The sequence below is a fragment of the Polypterus senegalus genome, chromosome 5 (assembly GCF_016835505.1).
Source record: "Polypterus senegalus isolate Bchr_013 chromosome 5, ASM1683550v1, whole genome shotgun sequence".
NCBI lineage: Eukaryota > Metazoa > Chordata > Cladistia > Polypteriformes > Polypteridae > Polypterus > Polypterus senegalus.
The window spans coordinates 134,727,777-134,754,824 of NC_053158.1; the positions used below are offsets into that span (position 1 = coordinate 134,727,777).

Sequence of the window (27,048 nt, forward strand, 5' to 3'; positions counted from 1 at the left end):
GAATCTCATTTTACCATACAAGGACAAAGAAGTTAATTTCAATAGAAGATAGCTCATATTTACAGATGATTATGATTGGCTTCTAAGTCAAGCTATCCTCTTGGAGCTGTGTGTTAGGATACTAGGATGTATACTTAATATAATTTTTATGAAATGCATTAAAACATGCATATTACATTTTAAAATTTGTAACTTAATTTACATAATGTATCAAGTCAAGTCAAGTTGGGGAGCATGCACTGATACAGTGCGTTATTGCACCCACCACATGACGAAACAGCTCAGGATCCCGGTTGGCAACGCCAGGCAGACATGCAGTCCAGTCCCACCCTCCGGAAATGGCCTATCTGTTGCAGTTAGGTGTTTCGTGGGTGACCCCTTGGCCTGGTCCAGCCACTCTGGTCCCCCAGCAATGAGGATCCTACGAGCTGAATCACCCTCGGGGAATTGCACCACATGGCCGTAGTGTTGTAACTGAAACTCCCTCACAATGCAGGTAATGTGCCTCATTCGGGACTTCATGAGCAACCGCTCATTCAACACAGAGTGGTACCCAAGGATTTTCCGGAGAGAGAGAGAGTACCAAAGGAGTCCAGTCTTCGTCTCAGGTCACTGGATAGCATCCATGTCTCACAACCATATAGCAAGACAGGAAGCACCAGGACTCTAAAGATTTGGACCTTCGTCCTTTTACATAGATATTGGGAGCGCCACATACCCCTTTCCAGCAACCTCATGGCCCCTCCCATGCTCTCCCAATCCGTCTACTGACTTCATAGGAAGAATCACCAAAGACATGAATGTCACTGCCAAGGTAAGTAAACCTCTCAAAAAGATTGACACTCTCTCCGCACACTGGCACACTGCTGATGGCTGTGCCTAAGGCCTGGATCTTCTTTTTTATCCGGGACACTCACAAACCCAGACACTCGGACTCCTCACTCAGTCTCTTAAGAGCCCCGATCAGAGCCTCCATTGACTCTGCGAAGATCACAGCATCGTCAGCAAAGTCAAGATCTGTAAACCGTTCTTCACCAACAGATGCCCCGCAGCCGCTGGACCACATGACCTTGCCCAACACCCAGTCCATACAAGGATTGAACAGAGTAGGAGCAAGATAATTAAACATGTGGGGGCATAGTGGTAGTGATGAGCTTTCTTCCCGTCCAGGGATTGTTCCAGCCTTGCGTTCTGCTTGCTGAGACTAGTGTGACCCTGGATGGATGAAATAATTGAAAAATCTTTGTTATAAATGTTTAATGTTCCTTAAGTTTTGAAGAATTGGTGTTCTAAGCTTGTAGCTGTTTTTTAATTTATTACAGACTAGCAAAATACCCACGCTTCGCAGCGGAGAAGTAGTGTGTTAAAGAAGTTATGAAAAAGAAAAGGAAACATTTTAAAAATAACGTAACATGATTGTCAATGTAATTGTTTTGTGACTGTTATGAATGTTGCTGTCATCAAGGATTTCCTTTTTATCTGAGATATCACACACTGCATGCACGGGTATACCTTTCTCAGTCCTGCAAACTTTAGCGAAGTGGTTCAATTTACCACATTATTTACACTGTCTTCCTTTAGCTGGACATTGACTTTTTCCACCATGTGCTTTGTTTCCGCACTAAAGCACTTATAAATATGCTTGTATGCGTCACTCGCTTCATATTCTTTTGCTGCCTACTTAATTGTGTAATGCGTTTTGTGTTCAGCGCTCTTTGGAGCTCTTGCTTGTTGTCTGCGTACTGCGTTCACAGTCAGTTCACGTGAGCCGCTTGGAGTACATGCATCGAAGGTTCTCAGCTGTGCTTGTGCGATCTTGCGATGTCCACAATGGGTCCAAAGATTTCATCCTGATACCTAATGGCAGCCAAGGTGCCTTTATCAAGCCTGTAGCAGTCTGTGTGACCCTCCATGGATATGCCTCCCCAGATAATCATTAACCCACCACCAAACTGCTCATGCTGAATGATGTTACAGGCAGCATAATGTTCTCCATGGCTTCTCCAGACCCTTTCACTTCTGTCAAGTGCTCAGGGTGAACCTGCTCTCATCTGTAAAAAGCACAGGGCACCAGTGGTGCATCTGCCAATTCTGGTATTCTATGGCGAATGCCAATCGAGCTGCATGCTGCTGGGCAGTGAGCTCAGGGCCCATTAGAGGACATGGGGCCCTTGGGTCACCCTCATGAAGTCTTTCTGGTTGTTTGGTCAGAGTCATTCACACCAGTGGCCTGTTGGAGGTCATTTTGTAGGGCTCTGGCAGTGCTCATCCTGTTCTGCTTTTCCCAAAGGAGCAGATACCAGTCCTGCTAATGGGTTAAGAACCTTCTATGGCCCTGTCTAGCTCTCCTACAGTAACTGCTTGTCTCCTGGAATCTCCTCCATGCCCTTGAGACTGTCCTAGAAGACACAGCAAACCTTCTGGCAATGGTACATATTGATGTGCCATTCTGGAGAAGTTGGACTACCTGTGCAACTTCTGTAGGGTCCAGGTATCACCTCATGGTACCAGTAGTGACACTGACCGTAGCCAAATGTGAAACTAGTGAAAAGGTGAGGAGGGAAAAATGTCAGTGGCCTCCACCTGTTAAAACTATTCCTGTTTTGGGGGTCATCTCATTGTTGCCCCTCTACTGCACCTGTTGTTAATTTCATTAACACCAAAGCAGCTGAAACTGATTAACAACCTCCTCTGCTACTTAACTGACCAGATCAGTATCCCAGAAATTTCATTGACTTGATGCTATACTCTCATTAAAAAGTATTCCTTTAATTTTTTTGAGCAGTATATATGCATATTCAAATATGCACATTTCTGGGAGGATTCAGGGTGGGTCTATAGGCAAATGCATGTGCATTAAACTACATGTTGATTTGGATTTCTAAAGGGGAAGTGTGAAGAACTTTGCGTACGCACAGTTTTATGCATCTTAATGTTTGTGCGTACGCTCATTTCTGTTGTTGTCTGTATGCAGTGTTTTATTGTAAATTCTATACACACCATTATACTTGAGGCCCCTGGTGTGAACTAGGGTTCACCATCTCTCTGCTTCTCAAATTCATCTCCAAGCTTCCACTTAAATGGATTGGACTAGCTGAAGTTATAAAATGACTCAGGCAAAACAATTTCTATATACAGAAAATTACAAGTAGAAATAATATGGCAGGTACTGTATATGTGGATGTATTTTAGATTCCAATTATGAGATTCTAGGGGTTGGGAAACTATGTTGCATTTTCCTTTTTTCTGTTACCTGTGCAGTCGTTGTTTCACTGTCCCACTATTATCTGATAAATGTGTTGTAGCTGGGTGGCACCTAATGAAGGCCTTTCAACCTGATTGCTTTGAGTGGGAGATGTCAGGGGCTGCAATGTACACTAGTTTTGGCACAACTGGAAGCCCATTGAATAGGTTGTAGAGCACCAGGAAAAGAGAATGAGAAACAACTATGATGATCCACTTCATTATTATATGTACTCAAAAGGATAAATATTTGCAGATGCACTGTATAGCAAGTACTCCCAGCCAACAAAAGTTTGGCTGATCAGTGCTAATCAGTGAGCTGCTGGAACCGGACAAACACACTTTGAAACAGCTGTAAACGGGAGCTTCCCAATGATAAGCTTAGTGCTGGTTGCAGATTTTTCTGCTTGGTTTTTAGGCCCATTCACATACCACTCTTGCCACCATTAAAATTTAAACTCGACTATTTTGTTTCTGTCTGAACTGTCATTTCCTGCAAATCTATACTAATAAAAGGCAAAGCCCTCACTGACTGACTGAGTGACTGAACGTCTGACTCACTCACTCATCACTAATTCTCCAACTTCCCGTGTAGGTAGAAGGCTGAAAATTGGCAGGCTCATTCCTTACAGGTTACTTACAAAAGTTAAGCAGGTTTCATTTCGAAATTCTACACATAACGGTCATAACTGAATACTACTTACATAAATATATACGGCCATAGCCTGCAACTCGGTCGCCATATGAGGCGGAGTTGCGTCCTCCATCCCCATGCCTCCCACGTAATTGACTGCCTGCCCATATAAGGCCATCTGTCAGCAGCACTAATCTCTTATTTAATGAATGGCCCAAATATATTCACATGTACTTAACCTATTTTACAACTATATACACATATAAAACACATACAGACACACGCAACCCCCACATGTTCCCCAGTCCTTTATCTTAACTTTCTTTTAAAAGTTTATAATCATACGGCCTGGGAAGTCTGCAGTGAATTCGGGAACCAATCCTGATGTGCGCCGCGAACGCGTTTACTTAATTTACATGTAAAGAAGCGATCTCACCGGCTCGGCGACAGTTCCTTTATTATACTCGCAGGCAAATCCACAACTTCACAGAGATGCTGCCGAAAACGAAAGAATGCAAGAAAGCAAGGTAAAGAAACGGAAAGAATCTCTTATTTATAAACTGCGCAAATATATTAACATGTACTTAACCTATATTACAACATATATGTGGGAAGCTGAAATTGTGCGTGCTCATTCCTTGCAGTGTACTTATAAAAGTTAGGTATGTTTCATGTCCTATTACAACACCCAAGGGGGGGAAACGGGTGTACCCCTAAACTGTATATATAGATAGGGGAAACCCCTCCTTACTATTTCTGCTACTTCCAATTTTCCCATGCTCATCCTTTACACTGTACTTACAAACGTTAAGTATGTTTCATTTCGTGTTGTGCCCCGTAATGAACTTTTGAATATAACGTCTTCTTTTGGCAGTTCTCACCATTGCGCCATAAGGAAGTTTAGGAACTGAGCTCTCCTTTTGGCGGTTTCATTTCTTATTTGCATTAAAAGAGGATTTATTTCACACACAAGGGCTACCTGCGGTAGGCTTTACTACGAAACTTACAACAACCAAAACTTTGTAATGGCACCAGGCTTAAGATCGAATCTCTGCACAAGAACCTCAATGAGGCAACTGTCTTCACTGAAACAGGCTCAGAGAAGACTGTATTTATTCTTCGCATCCCTCTCATACCCTCTGACCTCCCATTCCAGTTCAAACACCTCCAATTTCCAGTAACGGTCTGCTTTGCTATGACAATAAATGAGTCACAGGGCCAGACTCTAAAAAAGGTCGGCATTGACTTGACACAAGATTGCTTCTCACATGGCCAACTTGTACGTTGCATGCTCAAGAGTAAGCTCAGTAGACATTTTACAGCCTGAGGGCAGAACTGCAAGTGTTGTTTACAAAGCGATCCTTACTCCTAAAAATGTGTATTTCTCATACACAACGTTTACAATCATACTCATCATTCTCAATACTAAAATAAGCCTACGACAATTACATTGACAATCACGTTACGTTATTTTTAATATGTTACCTTTTTTTTCCATAACTTCTTTAACACACTACTTTTCCACTGCGAAGCGCAGGTATTTTGCTAGTTCTATATATACAGTAATTCCTAAAGTTTAGGGGCCAAAATTTGTTAGTAGTTTTATGGGGTAGTTTGGGGTCTTATGAATGTGTATATTTTCAATCATGTTTTTATTAAAACTGTTCAAACATTAATCAGTTTTCTTGTTTCTTTGTTGCACATTACAAAATTATTTCTTAAGAGGTGGGAGGTGCCAAGGACAAAAAACAGTGAGTGTTTGCCTTCTTTCTCACCTTTTACTACAACCTTGTTAGGGTGGAGAAGTGTAGTAGGTCACCCTTTTGTAGGTTGCATTTGTTACAGATTGGTGCCCTTTCTTAGGGAGTGCTTTCACATTAACATACTGCCCTATATTTTTCTCTTTTTTCTTCACATCCTAGTATTTACAATTAGAAGGCAAAGCTTTTGGTGCATTTCGGGCAAGACTTTGGCATGCCTCATGGTTCAGTGTGAAGGCATAGTAGCTAGCATATACAGTGGTTGGAGAAGTGTAGCAGGTCACTCTTCATACGTGGCATTTATTATAATTCTCAACCTAGTCATTGTGTGTGTGTAATTTACAAGGCACCATGTTTGTGTGGACTTTTCTTTGTGTACATCAGGTTGTTAAAAATGTGGAAGTTAGGTTGGTTGTTTTTTCCAGTGTGCCCTATGGTTGAGTGTGTTGACCTTGACTGAGTGGTTGCAACTGAATGGTATTCCTTTCAGGGGTTATTCTTAATTTATGACTGATGTTGACAGTGTAGACTTTAGTTGCCCTGACCATGAACCAGATTAAATAGGCCTGAGAACTTTGCTGCATTGTGAAATATTCAAATAGACATAAAATCAAAATGTGCCTTACATAAAATTTGTAAATGAAACAGATTGTATCTTTTTATTCTCAAGATTTAGGTCACTTTATATGTAGATTTTGTTTTTTTAACGTATATAATCTGTAAAGTGCAAAAAAGTAGAAATTACAGTTGAGAAGCAGGACACCTCATTTGTCCCAAGGGGGAGAAAGTGGTTTTCTATGATACTAAATCATCCATCCACTATCCAACCGGCTATATCCTAACTACAGGGTCACGGGGGTCCGCCGGAGCCAATCCCAGCCAACACAGGGTGCAAGGCAGGAAACAAACCCCGGGCAGAGCGCCAGCCCATCAGAAGGCACACACTATGCATCGCCAATGCACTTAACCTGCATGTCTTTGGACTGTGGGAGGAAACCGGAGCACCCAGAGGAAATCCATGGAGATACAGAGAGAACATGCAAACTCCACGCAGGGAGGACCCAGGAAGCGAACTCAGGTCTCCTAACTGCGAGGCAGCAGCGTTACCACTGTGCCACCGTGCAGCCTAGTACTAAATCAAATATTCCTGAATATAATGTGTTTAGATTTATCAACTACCACTTCTCAAGGATCGTTCCATAAGCTGTCTCACATCTGTTCTGCTACAAAGTCTACAGTGCTTGCTTTGAAATCATTCAAGCATTGTGCATAACCAACTCAGTACAGGATGCCAGTCCACAAAAGTGCTTTCACATAAACACATTCATCCTGGCCCACGTTTGAGTACCCTAAGATGCACTTCATTAGGATTTGATAGTAGAGCAAAGGACCCAGATAAAAATCTAAACCAAAGGGCATGGGGGATGTATCACTAGAAAATATTTGAACTCTGCGCCTATTGGGTTAATTGCCAAAGTACTACCAGTGCTAACCATTCACCAATCATATGTGTACTGAAAAGTGTTACCAAATATAAAAAAGATTGTAAATTGCTCTGATAGTGTAAATCTCAAGTGTCCGTAGGCTGTTACCATGAAACATGCCTAACTGATATTTTCTCCTGTTCCAGGCAAGCAAGAACAGGAAAAGTTAATGCCTCCAGAAATGACTAATACAGTAAGTGCAGAATTGCTTACTTTTATTTCCTAATATAGCTCTTTAATAACATAAAACAAGAGAAGCAAAGTGTAATATGATCGCATTTGTAAAGGATAGGAGAAAATTACCTTTTACAACCTGCAACTTAAAAATAGCAGCTCCTCTGTGTGCCAATAGCATACAGATACAAGAAATGCAGAGAGCAAATTCCCATTGAAAAATCTCACTTTTGTGTCTGCTAAATTTGAAATTAGTATAACTGTATGATATGGGTTCAGAGCACAAGATATGCATGTTTGCAAATTGTTGAAAGAATCAAAATAAGGTATTTGTGATTTTTAAATTTAAAAAAAAAAAATATATATATATATATATATATATATATATATATATATATATTGTGAAAGCTGGCCCCAGCACAAACAGACGGATGACATATTTTGCACCCACACACTGTTTATTATATACAATATATACAAAGTCACGTGCACTCACGAACCCCAGTGCCTCCAGCACTGATTCCCCCAAGTCCAGGGCCCACAGTCCTTGTGCCTTCCTGGCCGCCTCCAGTCCTTCCACAAGCTCAGTCCTTCTGCCTCCCGACTTCCACCGCTGACTGGAGGGAGGCGGCCCCTTTTATGGGGAGCCAGATGGGCTCCAGCTGCTCCCCGGCACTTAACAGTGACCACACTTCCTGGTGTGGCGGAAGTACCGGGCTCCCGGAATAAACAGGCACTGGGGCGCCGCCTGGCGGTGGCCACGGGTCCCTACAGGGCTGGGCTTCCAAGCCCTGTACCCGAGGCCCCTGTCTAACCAGGACGGACGCCCCACTCGGTCTGGAGGAGGCACACGCCCTCCTCTGGTCCTCTAAGGCGTCCCGGCCGGGCTCCATCCCTGGCCGAGGGCCACACGGGATGAACCGGCATCGGGGCGCCGCCTGGCGGTGACCACGGGCCCCTACAGGGTAGGGCTTCCATGCCCTCGACCCGTGGCTCCCCACAGAACCAGGACGGACGCCCCCTCGCGGTCTGGAGGAGGCACAAGCCCTCCTCACGTCCTCCTGGGCGTCCCGGCCGGGGCTGAATATATATATATATATATACTGTATGCACTTGCCTGGTAAAGAATCATAATGATATTTAAATATTAACTCTAACAGGACAATTGTTGTGAGCATACTGGCACTTAATACAGTATAGCATAACATATGCAGATAGCTGCATTTCTTTTTATACAGACATCATATCTTCTGAAGTAGTTAAACATCACTCTATTGATGCTAATTTAGATCAATGCCATACAGTCCAGAACAAAACCAAAATCCTTTTCATCTGAGATGACTGTATTAGCAAAGGCAATCAATAAGAAAAGAAGCTGAAATTAAAATAAATTATAAAAAAGCTTATGCTGAACTAATGAAGGAAATTGTCAGCAGCTATGTGGTAAAGATAGGAGGTAATTATTAACATATATTTGACATATAGGCCTATTCATGTTTGTGATGAAGGTTACTAACTCAGTTATTTTACTTTTTGTGCATCCAAAATTGTTCTAATTAAAAAAGTTATTAATTTGTACATCTGTAAGGGTGGGCACAAATTCTTTTTCAATTAAGCACTTGATAATAAATACAAGTGTATATATACTGAATGATGTGCCCAGTTTCCTAATGGAAAATATAACCTTGAGTTTCTATGAATATGGGTCAGTGGTTTATACATAAGTAAATGCCGGCGTGGAAAAATTTACTTGCATTAAATCAACTTTTCTGTTGCTGGCAATGAGCACAACTCACACCAGTTAGTCAGTATGCAGTACTAATTACACCACAACAATAAATTCTGGATGAAGCATTTGTTTTTCCAAATTAACACCTTAACTACTTTGGGTCCACGTGCTCTGCCCTGGGTAATTCTTTGGAATTAGCTGACACCTCTGCAATATATGACTAGAATCGACATGCTTTATGCGTGTAAGGGACTGAATGATATTAAAGTTCATGGGAGTACAGGCACCCAATTTCAGGAAGAATTTAAACCAGAAACGTAAAACATTATACACCTGAGAAAGTGTGCTGTGCTGCCCCACTTTATAGCACAAGAACTGCTTGTTGATTGGCACTGGTAACAGTATAGTAATTCTTTATATCCACATGGAATAGCACACATATCATAACAGAAAGACAGTATAATACCCCATATAATGTTCTACAAGAAAATTCTATGACCTAAAAATACTAATATTCTGCATGTTTAAATCATGTAAATTAACATTAATAAATGCTTGTCAAATTCTAAAGAATTTGCTCATAGAAACTGAGTTTCATTTTTCTCTATTTCAAATGCAATAGAAAATCACTTTTTGTTATATATTGTTTAGGATTTCTTCCAGTTGACCAAGATAAGTGTATGTTATCTTAAGATATTTGAAAAGGTTGTTCATTAAGCAATAATGTTCCATTACTCAAACAGTGTTATTAGAGGGTTATTACTTCAGGCTGTCATATTACTGCATATACTGTAGGTCCAAAAACATTTATATAGCACACTTTCATATAAAGAATGTAGCTCAAAGTGCTTTACAAGGTGTCAAAGAAAAAGTTACAAGAAAAGAAAACAATATTAGATAAAGTTAATGAATAAGTAACAGAGTTAATAAATCCATGATTTTTTCCATATGAGTCCAGAGATGAGGTCAGATGACTGAGAGGACAGAGAAAAATAACCTCCAGTTAAGCTATAGAAGAAACAATATCAGCAGGGATTCCAAGTCCAAAAGGCCGCTCAGTCCCCACTGGGTGTTTTATCCAACGTAAATGTGTTTTAATCATTCCTCATTGTTTCCAGGCTTTGTCTGAGAGGATTCAATGCAATTGGTCTTATGAACAGCTGGGGCACCCACCTTCATTCAAGCATCACAGGTGGTGGTGGTTGGCGCAAAATGTCACCACAGAAGAACCCGAAAAGAGATTAGTAAAGAATGAAAATATCTGAATAGTTCCTTGCCTATATATTCTATTAAGAGTGCAGCTAAAAAGTAGCTATGAAAATTCCCAATTAATAGTGTTTAGCAATGTTTTTTTAAATGTTCCATAGTATTTGGCTGGTGTATTTCTATTGGTAAAATATTCTATTTTTGGTACATAACAGCAAAAGGCTTCCATGCCTCTATTAAAAGATCTAAGGTTACAACGTGAAGTGTAGTGATACAGGTACTCCAAAATATGGGAAAGGACATGATTATTTAAGGTTTTATACACCATTAGTAGATATTTGAAAGTCAATTGCAAATGTAACCAATTTAATAATGAAACTGAGATGTGCTCAGATTTTCTTTTTCTAGTTAAGATTCTTGCTGTTTCATTCTGTACTAACTTTAACCGATTTTCTTTCTTAAGAGTGCATTACAGTAGTTTAGTTGACTAAAAAGAAAAGTGTACATTTTTCAGCATCATGATTGTTGTAACAGGTTTAACCTTCTTAATATTCCTTAAGTGAAAAAATGCAGTTCAAGTAATCTGGTTATTTTATGTGATTTTAAAGTTTAGGTCAGAGTACAGGACAGCACAAATTCTTTGTCTGCATTGACTTTAATGCTAATGGATACAGTTTATTTTTGAATACCCATGCTATTTCCATTTTTGACACTCACTAAGATTTCTGTTTTTACCTTGCTTAGTTTGAGAAAGTTACTGCTTATCCATTGGGAAATACTAGTAAGACATTATGGTCTGGGCTGTCTGATTCATAGTCAAAAATAAATTAAGTAAAACATTGTAAATGTTAAATTGCAGTAGAAATGCACAGTTTTTATTGAAGACTGACTTTCAGAAGATCAAACAATCAATATCATAAAAATATGCATAACAGGAGTACACTGGAAGACATACTTTTTCCAATAGTTAGTTAAATTTCAGATTGAGAACGAACAACTCCACCTTGAAGATATTTGAGCTGTGGTCCTCAAAGTATTCTAGATCTAAGACCACTTCATCAAAGTTAAAGATATGGAAGACCACCTATGGTACATAGCTACTCATTACTGTAAAGTCTGTGATTCAGTTATACATAGTATTCGCCTGACGTATCTCTGTTGGTAAAATATTCCAGATTTTTGGTGCCTAACAGCAAAAAGCCACCTCACTGGCTGGAGTCAGTCTATTACAGGTTGAACACTCACACACACACTGGGCCAATGTAGTGTCATCAGTCCACCTAACCTGCATGTGTTTGGGAGGATATTGGAGAACCCTGATTTCATTACTGCAAGGCAGCAGTGCTACCATTGTGCTACTGAGCTGCCTTAAAATATAATATATAAAGGATATGTAAGTAAATTATGACTAACTAGCTGTTTAAGCTCGTGCTGCAAAAAGCCTGGGCTCCTAGAAACCATGGATTCTGGCACTTCAATCAATCAATTGTATCGGTTGTGCATAGGCTGCTGAGCGAGGTAATCTTTTCTCTGTGGTTACATTTTGCTGACATGCTTGCCTCCGTTGTCTTTCAGCAGCTAAGCAAGGTTCTCTCTCTTCAGAGGTTTCGTTTTGCCAATGCTTGCCTCGCTTGTGTATTAGCGGCTAAGTGAGTTTCTCTCTTTTCTCCGCGGTTTCACTTTGGTGATAGAGTTGCTTTCTTTGAGCTTCATGCTGTAGCCTCACACTACCAGGCGCTTCTTTGAGCTTCATGCTGTAGCCTCGCACTGCCGGGCCAGACAGACAGACGCACACACTTCCACGCATAGAAGTTTATATATAATATGCTCTATATCTTTCTGCATTTATAAAATTCTGTAATACATCAGTAGATATTAAGTAAACAATTTTCCTTTTTATACCTTACTAATTGAACTATTTTTCTAAGGTTACTGTCAAGGAGCTCTACAAGGATTTGGTTAATGTGTCTGAACGTACCACTACACTTAAATAAACTTGTATTCCTCCAAAATTTATAACCATTTATATAGCTATTCCTCTTAGTAACATTTAAAAAATGTGACTTGTTTGTTCATAAATCAAAGTAGAAAAATATGTTATTGTGTGTTTTTAAAGTAATAGCTGATAAAGTTATTGGACTCCAGGCGCCACATGCATAACGGCATGCGTAGAATTCACACTATTAAATGGCGTAAAGCACAAAAGCGGAAATGTGCTTATGCACAAAAAAAGCCAGATGCATAAATATGTGCAAATACCAACTTCCACGTTCTTCCACATATATCCCAGTCAGCGTGAAAAGTAACGCATGTGCACGCGCCTGCTGTCCTGCCCCATCTCTTCCCAGAATTATGCCTCTTTGAATGTGCAAATCAACTTAAATAGCCCTTAAGCTCAGCATTCTGTGAAAAGGCAGCGGAAAAAGCTCGGGGGGAAATAGAAGAAGTTCAGCGAATACCAAGAGAAGGCAAGGAAAAACGTACTATTTGTTGGTTTAAATAGTGGTATAAACAACAAAAGAAAGTTGATCGAGTGACAAAGAGTGTCGGAGAAACTCGAAAGCTCAAGTTCACAAAGTTGCACAGTGCACTAAATAAAAAAGAAGTTGTCAGATATCAAAGCCGCAATGAAAAGGTGAGCTATAGCCCACCGTCTGAGTGTCATATGAAAGCTTATTGGGGTACAGAGAAAAAAAGACACACAGTGGGAAAAAAGCTCAAAATCTCACGTAGTTTATTTCGTCATTAAAGCAGAACATCATAAACTTCATCTTAAAATCGTTTAATTTGCTAGTTTCTCAAATCCCATCGTAACTAAAGTAGCACGTTAAATGCTTTGTTTTGTATTTGATCTTCTATGTGCTCTATGTTTCTGAATCACTACGTGCTTCCGGGCTTTCTCTTCCATTACATTCATAATATTACAGCTCTCTGAATAATTAAAATACTGAGATGTATACTTGATATCATTTTCATGATGATAGGAGTGAAAGCATGGTATTAAACATGGGAACATGGTGGTGCAGTGATTGTGCGTGACCTTCGATGAAATAATTCATTGCAGCAGTACTGTCTCTTTCAAACGTACTAACCCCCAATTCCTGTCCTTACTATTCTTTCTCCAAATACCCAATCGCCACACAATCAGCTCTGTAATAGACGTTAAGCCATCTGTAAGTTTAGAACGCGGATTCTTCAAAACTTTTAAGGAACATTGAAATATCTTTGTAGTACATGTTTAATTATTCTATGCTTCCATTGTCACACCAGTCCCAGCAAGAATACAGCATGAGGCAGGAACAATCTGTGAACGGAGTGCCAACTCCTTGCTAGCGCAGCGACACCGTGTCCTCACATGTTTAATTACTTACAATATAGATTATTTAAATGAAGTTAAAGTTTTATCTGTAGAATATAATAAACATATTTTGCTGCATTTCATCTTAAAAATTACATTGTCATCATATGTAAATGAAATGGCTCATGTTGTGCAATATTATAACAGTAGTTTACAGTGAGGTGATTGTACTAATAAGTACAAACAGTTCTACAAGGAGCACTTAATGGACTGATTGAGTGTGTTTATAGTTCTTGGGATGAAACTGTTTCTGAACTGCGAGGTCCGCACAGGAAAGGTTTTGAAGCTTTTGCCATGTGAGAGCAGTTCAAATAGGCAGCATGGCTGAGGCAGCATGTGCTTGATGCTGTATAACGATAATTCTCTTTCTGATCAGCTGCTCTGAGCGGTGCAGTGAGAGTAACAACGCTAAAGCAGCTATGGTATTTGGAATAGTTTGGCCATTATATTGTTACAGGTTAATTACAATCAGATGCAATAAACTAATAAACAATATGCAGTTAATTTCAGTGTATTTATAAAGCAGCATCAGGATGTGGATCTAAAAAAGAAAGGGTAACCACACAGGAACAGTAGCACTGCTTTGATGCTGGGTGCCTCCAGTCTGCAAAACCGAGCGCAGAACTTGCGTACGCCAGGATATGAGCTACTGTGGAAATGTGCATGGCTTTGCGCCAAGTTTAGGTTTTATACATCGCAATATGAATGTGGAAACAGGCTTACGCAACATTTTTGTGCGTAGGCACCATTTATACATGATGCCCCAGGTTTGCTGCATCTTTAAATGATAATTCTTTAGAATAGAGGCTACCCAGGTGAAAATATTCCTTCATTTCTACATAAAAGCTTGGGTTGCTGCTGGAAAGAGGTATTGGTGAGGTCATCATTGAGCACATCCTCTGGTCTGTGTGAGGATCTCAATGCCGCAGTGCAGCAATGAGGAGTTGTAAAAGTTTGTTGCCATCCTTCAGATGAGATACATATGAAGCAGGGGTCCTGACTCTCTGGTCATTAAAGATCCTTGGGCATCTTTTTAAAAGAGTAGGGTTTATCCCGATGTCCTGGCTAAATTACCCACCACTGCTGTGTGGCGAGTATACAACTGCAATAATAATACATCATTCAGGTGGGTGCTACACTTTGGATGGTAGTTGAAGGGTTCCCCCTCTCCCTCTGTAAAGCAATTTGAGTAGTGAGAAAAACACTATATCATTGTAATTATTAGTTACAGCTAAAAGAGAAGACATTAACAAAGGCACTTAGCTTAAGGTAGAAGCTGCTAGGCAGTCTTCTCTCCAATTCCCTCCCAGCCAGATTGCGCTTCAATTCTCTCCTGCACTTCCAAACCTCTTGGATTTCTAGTACGCTGGTGTCCACCCCTTTGCAGTTTACTTTGCCACCCAGAGTCCTTTTCTCAGTTAAAAGTCCCCAATATTGTCTAGTTTCCAATTAAAAGAATATATAAAATCATAACAAAACATTAAAATAAAAGCTATAAACAGTATTACAAAAGAGAATCTCACACACCCCAGTAGCACTTTCTTTACTGTACCTTTCCCACTCATACAACCTTGTCTTGTTGTCTCCCTTGTTCTTCTGCTCAGCTGTTATTGCCCTCAACTAACTTCATCTGGGAGAAATCAATCCATTAATTAAACAATTAAATGAAAATATCACTTAAACGATTAAAAAACCTATGCAGTACATCAGTCAACCCTTTGTATATAAAAGAAAAAGATCTAATTTAAAACATATATGAATAATCTTATTATAAAGTGAATAATTCGAACAATAATTGTCAAAAATGTGAGTTCCTTTCGATTTAAACACAAAAACGTATTCAAACCTGTGACACATACAAATATCTTGCTAGTTTAAGTTTGTAAAAATTGCATCATATGCATGTGTTTTTTGTGTAATTTTTGATTTATTCTTTATATATAATTTTTGTTTTATGTTTTTCCTTGAGAAAAGGAAACAAAAAAGAAACTCCTGCACAAATTCAAGTCTACAAATTCAAATTTGAAGACTTTTTACAGGGAATTGGGAGTACTGTTTTAAAAATGTTTTCCAAGGATTTAGAATAAGATATGTTCTTTGAAGGGCAAACAGGAGATCTGGCATATAATACACTAAAGCTACCAGTTTCAAAATTGTAGATATTGACCAGGATCATTTCTAAAAAAAAGATGAGTAAGTAGTGCAAAGGACAGTGGAACCCCAGATGGCTTAAAAACAGATGTTAGCTGGAGATAAAAGAAGAACTAAGAATATTGGAGACCTTGGCCCGCAGACTACAATGTCCTGACTCAAAGATGTCTTCTAGTGCCTGAATGTCACAGGATGACCATGATGGGAAAGAGACAGAATTACCACTGATGAGAAAAGCTACATTATGGAAGATCAGGAAGTGCAAGGATCTGTTCATTTTTTTCACTTTACTCCAAGTTTCCAGAGTATACCTCAGTAAAAGGTTCCAATATAATTTCATTCTACTCATCTGCACCTGTTTCTTTTGATTCTATATGACTAAATATAACAGTTGGATAATTAAAATACACATCCTTCTTGATCCACAGTGGCCACCATTACCCTCACCTCCAACAGGAGTATGTTTTCTCACATAAAGTGGAGGGTGGTTGTTTTTTTTTCTTTTGTTGAACTTTGAACAATGTTAAGTAAAGAATGGGAGTGAATTGCATTGAGGTATTTACCGACTGATCATAAAGTACCTTTGAATAAGCAGCAACAGAGGAGGTCATTTTCGGTATAGGCTTGTCATCTGGGAATTGATGAACATTCTTTTTTGTTACATCCTGCCTCAAACCGGTTTACTATTGTTGATGGAGAATGTTTCTTTTGCTGGCAGAAAATTAAGCTTCAGAACATCTTTATTTAACAAGGATTAATTTACATAGTCAATAATTCACCATATACTGTACTATTTTTCATTCATTCATAGTAAATATTAGGATATATCTAGTAATTAGTAAAACAGTTTTGTTTCGCAGTTTCATAAAGTTGACTCAGATATATTTTGCATGTAATTTCTTTTGGCTGCTCCTGTTAGGGGTTGCCACAGCAGATCATCTTTTTCCATATCTTCCTGTCCTCTACATCTTGCTCTGTCACGCCCATCACCTGCATGTCCTCTCTCCCCACATCCATAAACCTTCTTAAGCCTTCCTCTTTTCCTCTTGCCTGTAATCTCTGTCCTTAGTAACCTTCTCCCAATATACCCAGCATCTCTCCTCTGCACATGTCCAATCCAACGCAATCTCGCCTCTCTGACTTTGTCTCCAAATTGTCCAGCCTGAGCTGTCAAAATGCCCTCTAAATCTTAGCATCTTTAACTCTGCTACCTCCAGCTCTGTGTTCTGCTTTCTTGTCAGTGCCACCGCCTCCAACCCATATAATATGCACTCTCTTTTTCACCTCTCTTCCACAATCCCCATTACTCTGTACTATTGAACCCAAATATTTAAACTCCTCCACCTTCGCCAACTCTACTCCCTGCATCCTCACCATTCCACTTAACTCCCTTTCATTCACACACATGTATTCTGTCTTGTTTCTACTGACCTTCATTCCTCTCCTCTGTAAAGCATATCTCCACCTCTCCAGGGTCTCCTCAACCTGCTCCCTACTCTCGCTATAGATCACAATTGCATGTAATTTAAATATTACAAAATATTTAAATTCACTATAAAGATTTGGGCATTGAAAGGTTTTGGTGTAGGAATACCATTTCCTAAAGCCTAACTCACACTTTTGTTTTTACTAGTATTTCCCCCACAGCCATGCAACACATTTAATCCATGTGACACTGCATGTTTCTGTAAAATGACACACCAAAACACAACATAGCACATGCTACATTTTTTTCTTCAAATTCAAATTTGTTTTTCTCTGCAGGAAATTGCACTTCACAGCTCTTGCCATTACCTAGTAACTGCCTGCTTTCCTATTTCTTGATTCCTGAAAATGATTATATGCATGGTCCTGGAGAAGTACAGAAAGTATTTATTTACTTTTGTTTTTGTTTACAATGCATTTTTAAGATTGCAATTTCTACAAATGGTAAAGCAGGCATCAAACTTTCAGAACAAACACAACACACATCAGGTTCAACAAAATGCCTAAATATGACAAGAAATGACTGCAGTGATTTTTGTTTTCACTAGAGAAGTTTATTTAATAACAAAAACAAATGATGAGCAGATGTGTGTGGAATTACCACAGATGACTACTTCCAGATGAGAAATAAACACCTAGCTTCCAATTTCAACAACATGCTTCACCACCTGAGGCCACAGGTCCGCCACGCCCTCGACCCTCTGCAGTTTGTATACCAGGAGAAGGTGGGAGCGGAGGATGCCATCATCTATATGCTACACCGATCCCTCTCCCACTTGGACAGAGGCAGTGGTGCTGTAAGAATTATGTTTCTGGACTTCTCTAGCGCCTTCAACACCATCCAACCTCTGCTCCTTAGGGACAAGCTGACAGAGATGGGAGTAAATTCATACCTGGTAGCATGGATCACGGACTGTCTTAAAGACAGACCTCAGTATGTGCGTCTCGGGAACTGCAGGTCTGACATTGTGGTCAGCAACACAGGAGCGCCGCAGGGGACTGTATTCTCCAGTTCTGTTCAACCTATATACATCGGACTTAAAATACAACTCGGAGTCCTGCCACGTGCAAATGTTTGCAGATGACACTGCTATTGTGGGCTGCATCAGGAGTGGGCAGGAGGAGGAGTATGGGAAACTAATCAAGGACTTTGTTAAATGGTGCGACTCAAACCACTTACAACTGAACACCAGCAAAACCAAGGAGCTGGTGGTGGATTTTAGGAGGCCCAGACCCCTCATGGACCCTGTGATCATCAGAGGTGACTGTGTTCAGAGGGTGCAAACCTATAAATACCTGGGAGTGCAGCTGGATGATAAATTGGATTGAACTGCCAATACTGATGCTCTGTGTAATAAAGGACAGAGCCGACTACACTTCCCTAGAAGGCAGGTGTCCTTCAACATCTGCAATAAGATGTTGCAGATGTTCTATCAGACAGTTGTGGTGAGCGCCCGCTTCTACGCTGTGGTGTGCTGAGGAGGCAGCATAAAGAAGAGGGATGCCTCACACCTGGACAAACTGGTGAGGATGGCAGGCTCTATTGTAGACACGGAGCTGAACAGTTTGACATCTGTGGCAGAGCGACGGGCACTGAGCAGGCTCCTGGCAATGATGGGAAATCCACTGCATCCACTGAACAGGATCATCTCCAGACAGAGGAGCAGCTTCAGCAATAGACTGCTGTCACTGTCCTGCTCCAATGACAGACTGAGGAGATCATTCCTCCCCCACACTATGCGACTCATCAGTTCCACCCAAGGAGGTAAACGTTAATATTATACAAAATTATTGTCCGTCTGTTGTACCTTCATTGTTATCACTCTTTAATATTGTTCTTTATCATTGTTCAAATTGTTCTCTATCTATCTATCTATCTATCTATCTATCTATCTATCTATCTATCTATCTATCTATCTATCTATCTATCTATCTATCTATCTATCTATCTATCTATCTATCTATCTATCTATCTATCTATCTATCTATCTATCTATCTATCTATCTATCATTTTATGGCATAGATCAGAGTAGTCATACCGGGCCATATTTCTGATTGCAGGACTTCTTAGCTTGCTTTCCTGGGATGATGCTATATTGTGGAAGTATTTTCATTTCAATGTTTAAAAATATATGTTGTGACACTCATTCAAATTATAGTAGTTGCTTGTCAAATGTGGCAAGTATATGCACTCAGTCACACCAGTCAGCGATGTGCAGCCAAATGCTCAAATATCAAAAGGTATGTCTGTCTTCCTTTTGCCGCAATGGCTTCTTTTAATTCCTGTTCTTGCCAAGGCAAATCTTGCATAGCTTTGTTTCCTTTTGCCTCCGTATACAGGGTGTACTGGTTGGCTGCTTGGAGCTGTGGCTAGTTGCTGTGACTATTATGAACATTCAACTGGTAAGACATCCTGCCAACTACACCATGGCAACAGAACTCGCTAGAAACACAAAGGAGTCAGTGATTCTCAAATATCAAAAAAGTGGAAACAACACTGTCTGACTGACTCAATATTGATCATTGAGTGGTAAGTCTTTTTGTAACAACTACTTTTCTGGTTGTGGTTCATTTTATGTTATCATAGCAAAGAAAGGTAAGAGAGGCAGAGCTGAAGTGACTTCAGTCCTTCATTCTGAGTGAAGACTGCAAACTGTTACTAACTGCACTACACCCCCGACCCCGTCAACCATAACATAAACAGGTTTATGAGTTGAATAATATTTTGAGGTCATGATGAGGGAATAAGTAAGGTGTGATCCTTCCTTGACAGTAGGGTGTTTATCTAGTTTAAGAGAGTTTAAGTTTAACAGAGTAGTTTTCTAAATTAAGTTAGTTTCAGTGTTTTAACTGGAAACTGTAGACACTACCTTAAGTGAAGTGATAAGGCCCTACATGTTTAAGACAGATTGTGTGTCAAAGGGATGCTTGGTCCATAAAATAAATGCTTCTTATATGTGATGTTACTAATTATTTGTTTTTGTTGAAAGTGTAACAAAATATTTGGATCATTTGTAAATGTCTGAATTTGGTGGATTAGGCAGAGTCATCTAAATTCCTTCAGAAGGGCAGAGGATGCAAAAGAAAATGAATAAAAGGCTCATTAAGTGAAAAAAAAGGGGAGAATCTATCTTAAAGAAAGATATGTTTTATTCAGTGAAGGGGAGTACCTCTCAGCATTTCAGATTCTAACTTATTAACTGTCAATGCCATGGGCAGCTGCATACAGTATATTGCCTACTTTCATATTTGTGTACTGCCACCATTCAGCCATTCTCTTGGCACTCAAGCCACAGATCATCACTGAACATAATACATGTATTGTAGTACAGTTAAAAAAAAAACTTGTAAGTCATTGGCATTTTTAGTTAAAAGTCATCCATTCATTCATTTTCTGAACCAATCAGAGTAGATGGGAGTAAGAGTCCATCTTAGCAGAAAGAGTTGCAAGGCAGGCACTAAACTGGATGTGATAAAAATGTATAACAGGACATGCTATCATACACTTTTCACTCATTCAAACCAGAGTAAATCAGTTGCCTATAAACTTAAAAATTGTTCATTTTTTTCATGACAATACAGCATTAATCATTCTTGACAGAACCCTCTTATTCATTATTAACGAATACCGTGTTTGAACAGTAATGCTGCCAAAGTCTGCATATTTTTTGTAATTTCTCAAAATATATATTTTGCTTATTTAGTTTTAGGTTTATTCTGATTTTTGACAAGCAACATTACAACACAAATGTTAAGTTCAAACAATGGAATGCATATTTCTTGCTTCAGAACTAAAAACTTTTGAAATGTAAAAAGATTTTGGAGTAAAAGTTCAATAATTCTAATTCTTTATGCAAAACAAACACTTCATATACAGTGCAGGGGGAAAAAGCAGGAGAAAGAAGTCTTTACCAGCATTTTGGGCAGGGGAAAGAAATAATGAATCAGCATTTGTTCCCCCTTTCAGTTTGCTGCAGTGAAGGCCTGATTAAGTTTCGTGTAAGAGATTCCATTGAGAAGGTTCTTTTGTTGCTTTCACACCTGCTGGGCTAGGAGAAACATAACAGGCCCTTTCAGTCCTCTAGTTCCACACTGACAGTCACCAGAATGACATCATTGCACTCAAAGGCCCCAGGAGGCCTTTTGCTGCAGGCCTTGGAGCCATGGCCTTTTGAAAACACCAGCAGATAAAAATCTGGCTGTCTTTAGGAGTGACTGACTCCTGTACTTTGCCAGGGAATACTTACAGCTTGCAGATTTTTTTTTCTTATTTGACTTCCTGAAAAGCAGTGTTCCTATGTACAAAAAAAAACTTTCTCAGGAAGTAAAAGAAACTTGCTTAATGTGACTCTTGCTCTGGGCCTTGGCTGAACTTCTAAAATGCCTTTGGGATTTGATTCTCAGTGACAGGGAACACATGACTTTGGCTTCTTCTCAAGCCCTGAACAAAGGGCTTTACAAAGCACCCTGTAGTCCACAATCTCTTGACTAAGCAAAAAGGCACAGTCATTAACTAGGACTTATGAATAAAGATTATCTGCATATTATTCTTGTCTCTCCCTTGTTAAACCTGCCCTGTTCTTTGTAGCTATTGAAATTGTCCAACAAAGAGCATTAATAGATTGTTTTCTTTATTATTTTGTATAATGTATTCCATTTGCGTTTGCAAGACTTTCAAGACTTTGGCATGTTTAAGATTTTTTCGTTATTTGAGAAATGACTAAAATGAGCATAGAAAGCAAAACTCATTTTCTTTTGTGAATTCTTAATCATTTTTTTGTTCTGAAAAAGCCAAAACGTGTGTGTGTATGTACAAGTATTTATGTATATAGATTTATCTTCTGTTTAGTAGTTTGAATGACTTATTGTGGAAGTTTGTATATTTTAAATTTTAGAACATTTGGCTTGATTTATGTATTTAAGTTTCAGCCCCTTGCGACAACAAACAGAATGTGTGTATTTATGTGTGTGTTCAATGAATGGATGGACTGATGGATGCATTATAAATTATGAACAGCAGACCTCATAGTTTTTGTTTTCCTTTGCCAAAATACTAGTGGTGAATTTCCATATAGAAGGAAAAATCCTGCATTACAGCAAAACATTGAGAGATCAAATGAAGAACAGGATATTTAATTAGACATTGGGGAGCACATGGGAAGCTGTAAGACAAATCCAAAATGGATTTTTTTGTTGTTAATAGAAGTGACTTTTTCCAAGATTTTATTTTTTGACAAAGGTAGAAGCCTAACAGCAATACTGGGTGCCTAACACTTTGAAATCTCTCATACTGTGGTTTAAAACCTGCCCTCTACCAGTGCATAAATAAGTTTTACGCGGGATGTGAGGTGTGAAATGCCTCACTGGAAGAAAGCAGGTAGGCCTAGTGGTCTGAGAGGAACATAAGAGAGAAGACAAAGTTTTGGTTTTGCATGTAATTGAGAGGTCACTCCACCTCACACTCATGACTAATGGGACTTGACTTGTTTCCTTTTGGTACTTTGGCTCTGATTTATCCCCTCACTTAAATTGTTTTTATTTACTTGTGTTCTTGCTTTTTCTATTTTGTAGACTCGGACATGTATAGAAACTAGATAGAAGATGCCAAGATAGTACACACCTGTTGTACTGACATATGTGATGCGATCTGTATAGTACAGGGGTCTCCAACCTTTTTTCCCCTGAGAGCTACTTTTACAAAATGAAAATGGCCGAGAGCTACTCATGTTTTCTATAATGTTTATTCTCATAGCTTATTTCAACCCAAACAAACTGATTAAGCTTGTTTTGGCTTAATATTTACAAAATGTTGGTGTCCACAACTCACATTTTGCATTAAAACATCACAAAAAATATTTAGTTCACCTGCAACTGCATTTTGAATGTCTGAATGCATTTTCTAGTGTATCTCACACTATTGATTTAAAACATTAATGCTGTCAAAACAAAACAATGCAATTACAAATACACAGATATTACTTATCCATTTGTTGTTTTGTTATATGTCACTGTTTCACTTCACAAGAGTATTCACTTGTCCAGTTGCATGTGTGATGTATTTTTTACTTTGTCAGATGACTGGCACTGCATGGAGTCAACAAGAGAAGTGTATGGTGGAGTGTAGCCACTTAGGTTCACTCTTATGGAAACATTTAAATGTTCATCTGTCAGTCTTGTTCTGAACTTTGATTTCATGACAGTCATGTCAGAAAAGGCAGACTCACAGAGGTATGTAGACCCAAACAAAGCAGACATTTTCAGAGCTGCTTGGTGAAAATTCTTATAGTTATCTGGCTCTGCTAAGCTCCAGAAATGCTGTGAATGCTGTTGAGACTTTAACTGCACATTATTTTGAAGGTTTGCTAATATATGATATATAAAATCCAATGTCTTTCTGTCTGTCCATTTTTCACGAGAGTGTGACTACTTAATGAATTTAGATTGGGGTTTTTTTCTATAATTTGCTTGAAAATTCTGGTTGATTTTGCGACTTCTCTTATTTCTCTATGTATCATAGTTCGCTTGCGGTACTGATTTATTTGCGCGAATCCGAGAAACACATACTGGCCCAGGGTTGAGTTGTGGGAGGTTCCTCACTCACTCGCCAGCTTCAGGGTGTGTTCCTTAACTCCGATTAGTTAGCGAACGTGAGAACAATTGAATTCTACTTTGTTTGATATCTATATTAATAAAAGGCAAAGCCCTCACTGACTGAGTGACTCACTCACTGACTCACTCACTCACTCATTGACTCATCACTAATTCTCCATCTTTCCATGTAGGTAGAAGGCTGAAATTTGGCAGGCTCATTCCTTACAGCTTTCTTACAAAAGTTGGGCAGGTTTCATTTCGAAATTCTATGCGTAATGGTCATAACTGGAAGCGATTTTTCTCCATTTACTGTAATGGAGTTGAGCGCGAAAGCTGTGGGGGCGGAGTTTCGTGTGACATCATCACGCCTCCCACTTAATCACGCGAACTGACTTTTAACACAGTACGTAGAAAACCAGGAAGAGCTCTGAAGAAACGCGCTGAAGAAACCATGCATTATATAATTGAGAAGGCAGCGAAACAATAGGAAGCGAGCGAATGACATATATACAACCATATTCATGAGTGCTGCTACTTCGGAAACAAAGCACGGTGTAAACATAAAATTTAAATTAAGTTCATAGACAGGCTGCCGCTGGTGCGCATGCCCACGGGGATACAAGTTTAATGAGAGGACGCAGCATATAAACGAGAGTTGTATATTATTGTTATATGGGGATATGAAGCGCTGGTAACACAATAAACTACAGATCCCATAATGCAGTGCTTCAGCTGCCTTGCCGAACACTTACCGCGTTAATCAATTCTAGCTTATGATGCTGCAAGTTATTGCAAAGCTAGCCCACACGATGCCGAAAAGAAAAGTTGATTCTGAAAATAGAGCCCTTAAAAACCGATGGGAGGCTGAGTATATGTTTACTGACATTGCCCGTAAACACGTGTGTCTGATTTGTGGAGCTAATGTGGCTGTAATTACAGAATTTAATCTAATACGGCACTATGAGACAAAACATCACGATAACTTGAAAGACCTGAATGCAATGCAGAAGATATAGAAAGCAGAAGAGTTAAAGAAGAATCCAGCTAGGGTTACCACTTTTTAATACAAAAAAATAAGGGACACACACTTTGCAGACTCTACTTAAAAGACCCGCCGTCCTCACTGGACAGTTAAAAAGACCAATCAAACTAACGATGACATCAAGTATTACCCAATCAAAAGTAGGAAAGGAGGCATCTTCATAAAATGCGTGTGGGATGATTTGCATGAGACGCTGCTTTAAAAAAAATGATAAAAAAAATACGGAACAAAACCTGTCCCGTATTGATTCAAAACGGGACGCGCAATTTCATTCTTAAATACGGGACGATTCCGTATTTTAAAGGACGGGTGGCAACCCTAAATCCAGCAGACGTTTTACCCGTGCAAAATCACAAAGTGATTTCAAGTGAAGCTGCTTTTATGGGAGACACAAATGCACCAGTGCAACTTGCCCCACTTTCCCTGTTTCCAAGTAATGTTGAACCAAGTCGGCACAATGGTGTTCTCAAATACGCACTTTGCTGATAAACTGAGCGCACTGCGCACTGATTTCGCATGGCGCTTTGGTGACTTTGAAGAACAAAAAAAGAATTTTGAGTTTTTTCACAACCCATTTGCCGTCGATGTGGAAACTGCACCTGTGCAGATTCAGATGGAGGTCATTGAGCTGCAGTGTAATAGCACACTGAAGGCAAAGTACGATACTGCAGTGCCCGCACAGTTTATTCACTCCATTCCTGAGAAATGCTCCAGCTTTGTCTACATGCGGCTCAAACCTTGTGCATGTTTGGTAGCACATATCTGTGTGAGAAGCTCTTTTCAGTGATGACGACTAACAAAACAGCACACAGGAGTCGCCTCACTGATGAGCACCTGCTGTCCATCCGGACAATCTCCACAACACAGAACCTCACACCAAACATAAACAAACTTGTTGCCAAAAAAATATACCAGGCGTCCAGCTCTAATAACATGACATAAGAGCAAAGACAACTGAATGATTTGATTTGTTATTGCTGAAAAGAACAAATTTTATTTATATTTCCAGGTTTTGTTATGCAGCATGTTCATATTTGAATTTGTATAATTTTGACAGGATATATTTTTATGGAGAGCAAAATCTTTTGGGATATTTCAAATTTAAGTTTATTTTTTATGTAAAATTACATAAGAGTAAAGAAATTTGAATCTTTGTTCTTTTAACATTTACTTTATTTCTAACTTGTACAATTTAGACAGGATATATTTTTATGGAGAGCAAAATATAAGTTATTTAAGGTTTGAGTTGATTTATTCCGAAATAATATTCTGTCGACTAAATAAAAATTCCTTCTATTTAAAATTTAAATAGAACTTGAACAGAAACGATAGTTCATAATATCCACGAAGACTCGCACGTAAGAGCGGGAGTCATCCGTTTAACAAGCAACGTATTGCACTGATACGAAATAGCCTGCCCATTTAATTATTTAGGAATGGATAAATAAATTAAGATTTTGTACAAATAATGTTTTTCTTTTTTTTTCCTTCATGGATTCTGGCACCCCCAGCAAAAGTTGCTCGAACCCCAAAGACTGTATATATATGTGTGTGTGTGTGTATATGTATATATGTAGATATGTATGTATATATGTGTTTATATGTGTGTGTGTGTATATGTGTATATGTATATATGTAGATATGTATATATATATATATATATATATATATATATATGTATATATATATATATATGTTTATATATATATATATATATATATATATATATATATATATATATATATATATGTATATATATATATATATATACCTGTATATGACAGAAACACTTATAACAGTGACAAAACAATTACATTGACAATCATGTTATGTTATTTTCAAAATGTTTCCTTTTCTTTTTCATTACTTCTTTAACACACTACTTCTCCGCTGCGAAGCGCGGGTATTTTGCTAGTTTAAAATAAAGTGTTACTTAGGTCTTGATGAATTTGGGTCTAGATATTCTCTTAAGTGTATGCCACATTGAAAAGATAAATTGCAATTCGGATTGTGGATCATGATTCTGTGTTAAAAGGATCGTGATATGATTTTTTGGAAAGATCTCCCACCCCTAATGTGACTAATCAAGATTTCAAATTTATGTAGGATTCATTAACCCTTTGGTGGGCTACTTGGAAAGGGGTTGCGAGCTACCTGTAGCTCCCGAGTGACATGTTGGAGACCCCTGGT

General features: G+C 39.0%; 1 long non-coding RNA gene across 1 annotated transcript in view; it reads left to right on the forward strand.

Annotated features, from left to right (window-relative positions):
• LOC120529515 overlaps positions 1–7,313 on the forward strand; it is a 105,650-nt gene extending 98,337 nt beyond the window's left edge. Inside the window, exon 3 of the long non-coding RNA XR_005633768.1 lies at positions 7,268–7,313. This is a non-coding gene — a long non-coding RNA (uncharacterized LOC120529515). The remainder of the gene's footprint in view (positions 1–7,267) is intronic.
• Positions 7,314–27,048: the final 19,735 nt, after the last annotated feature.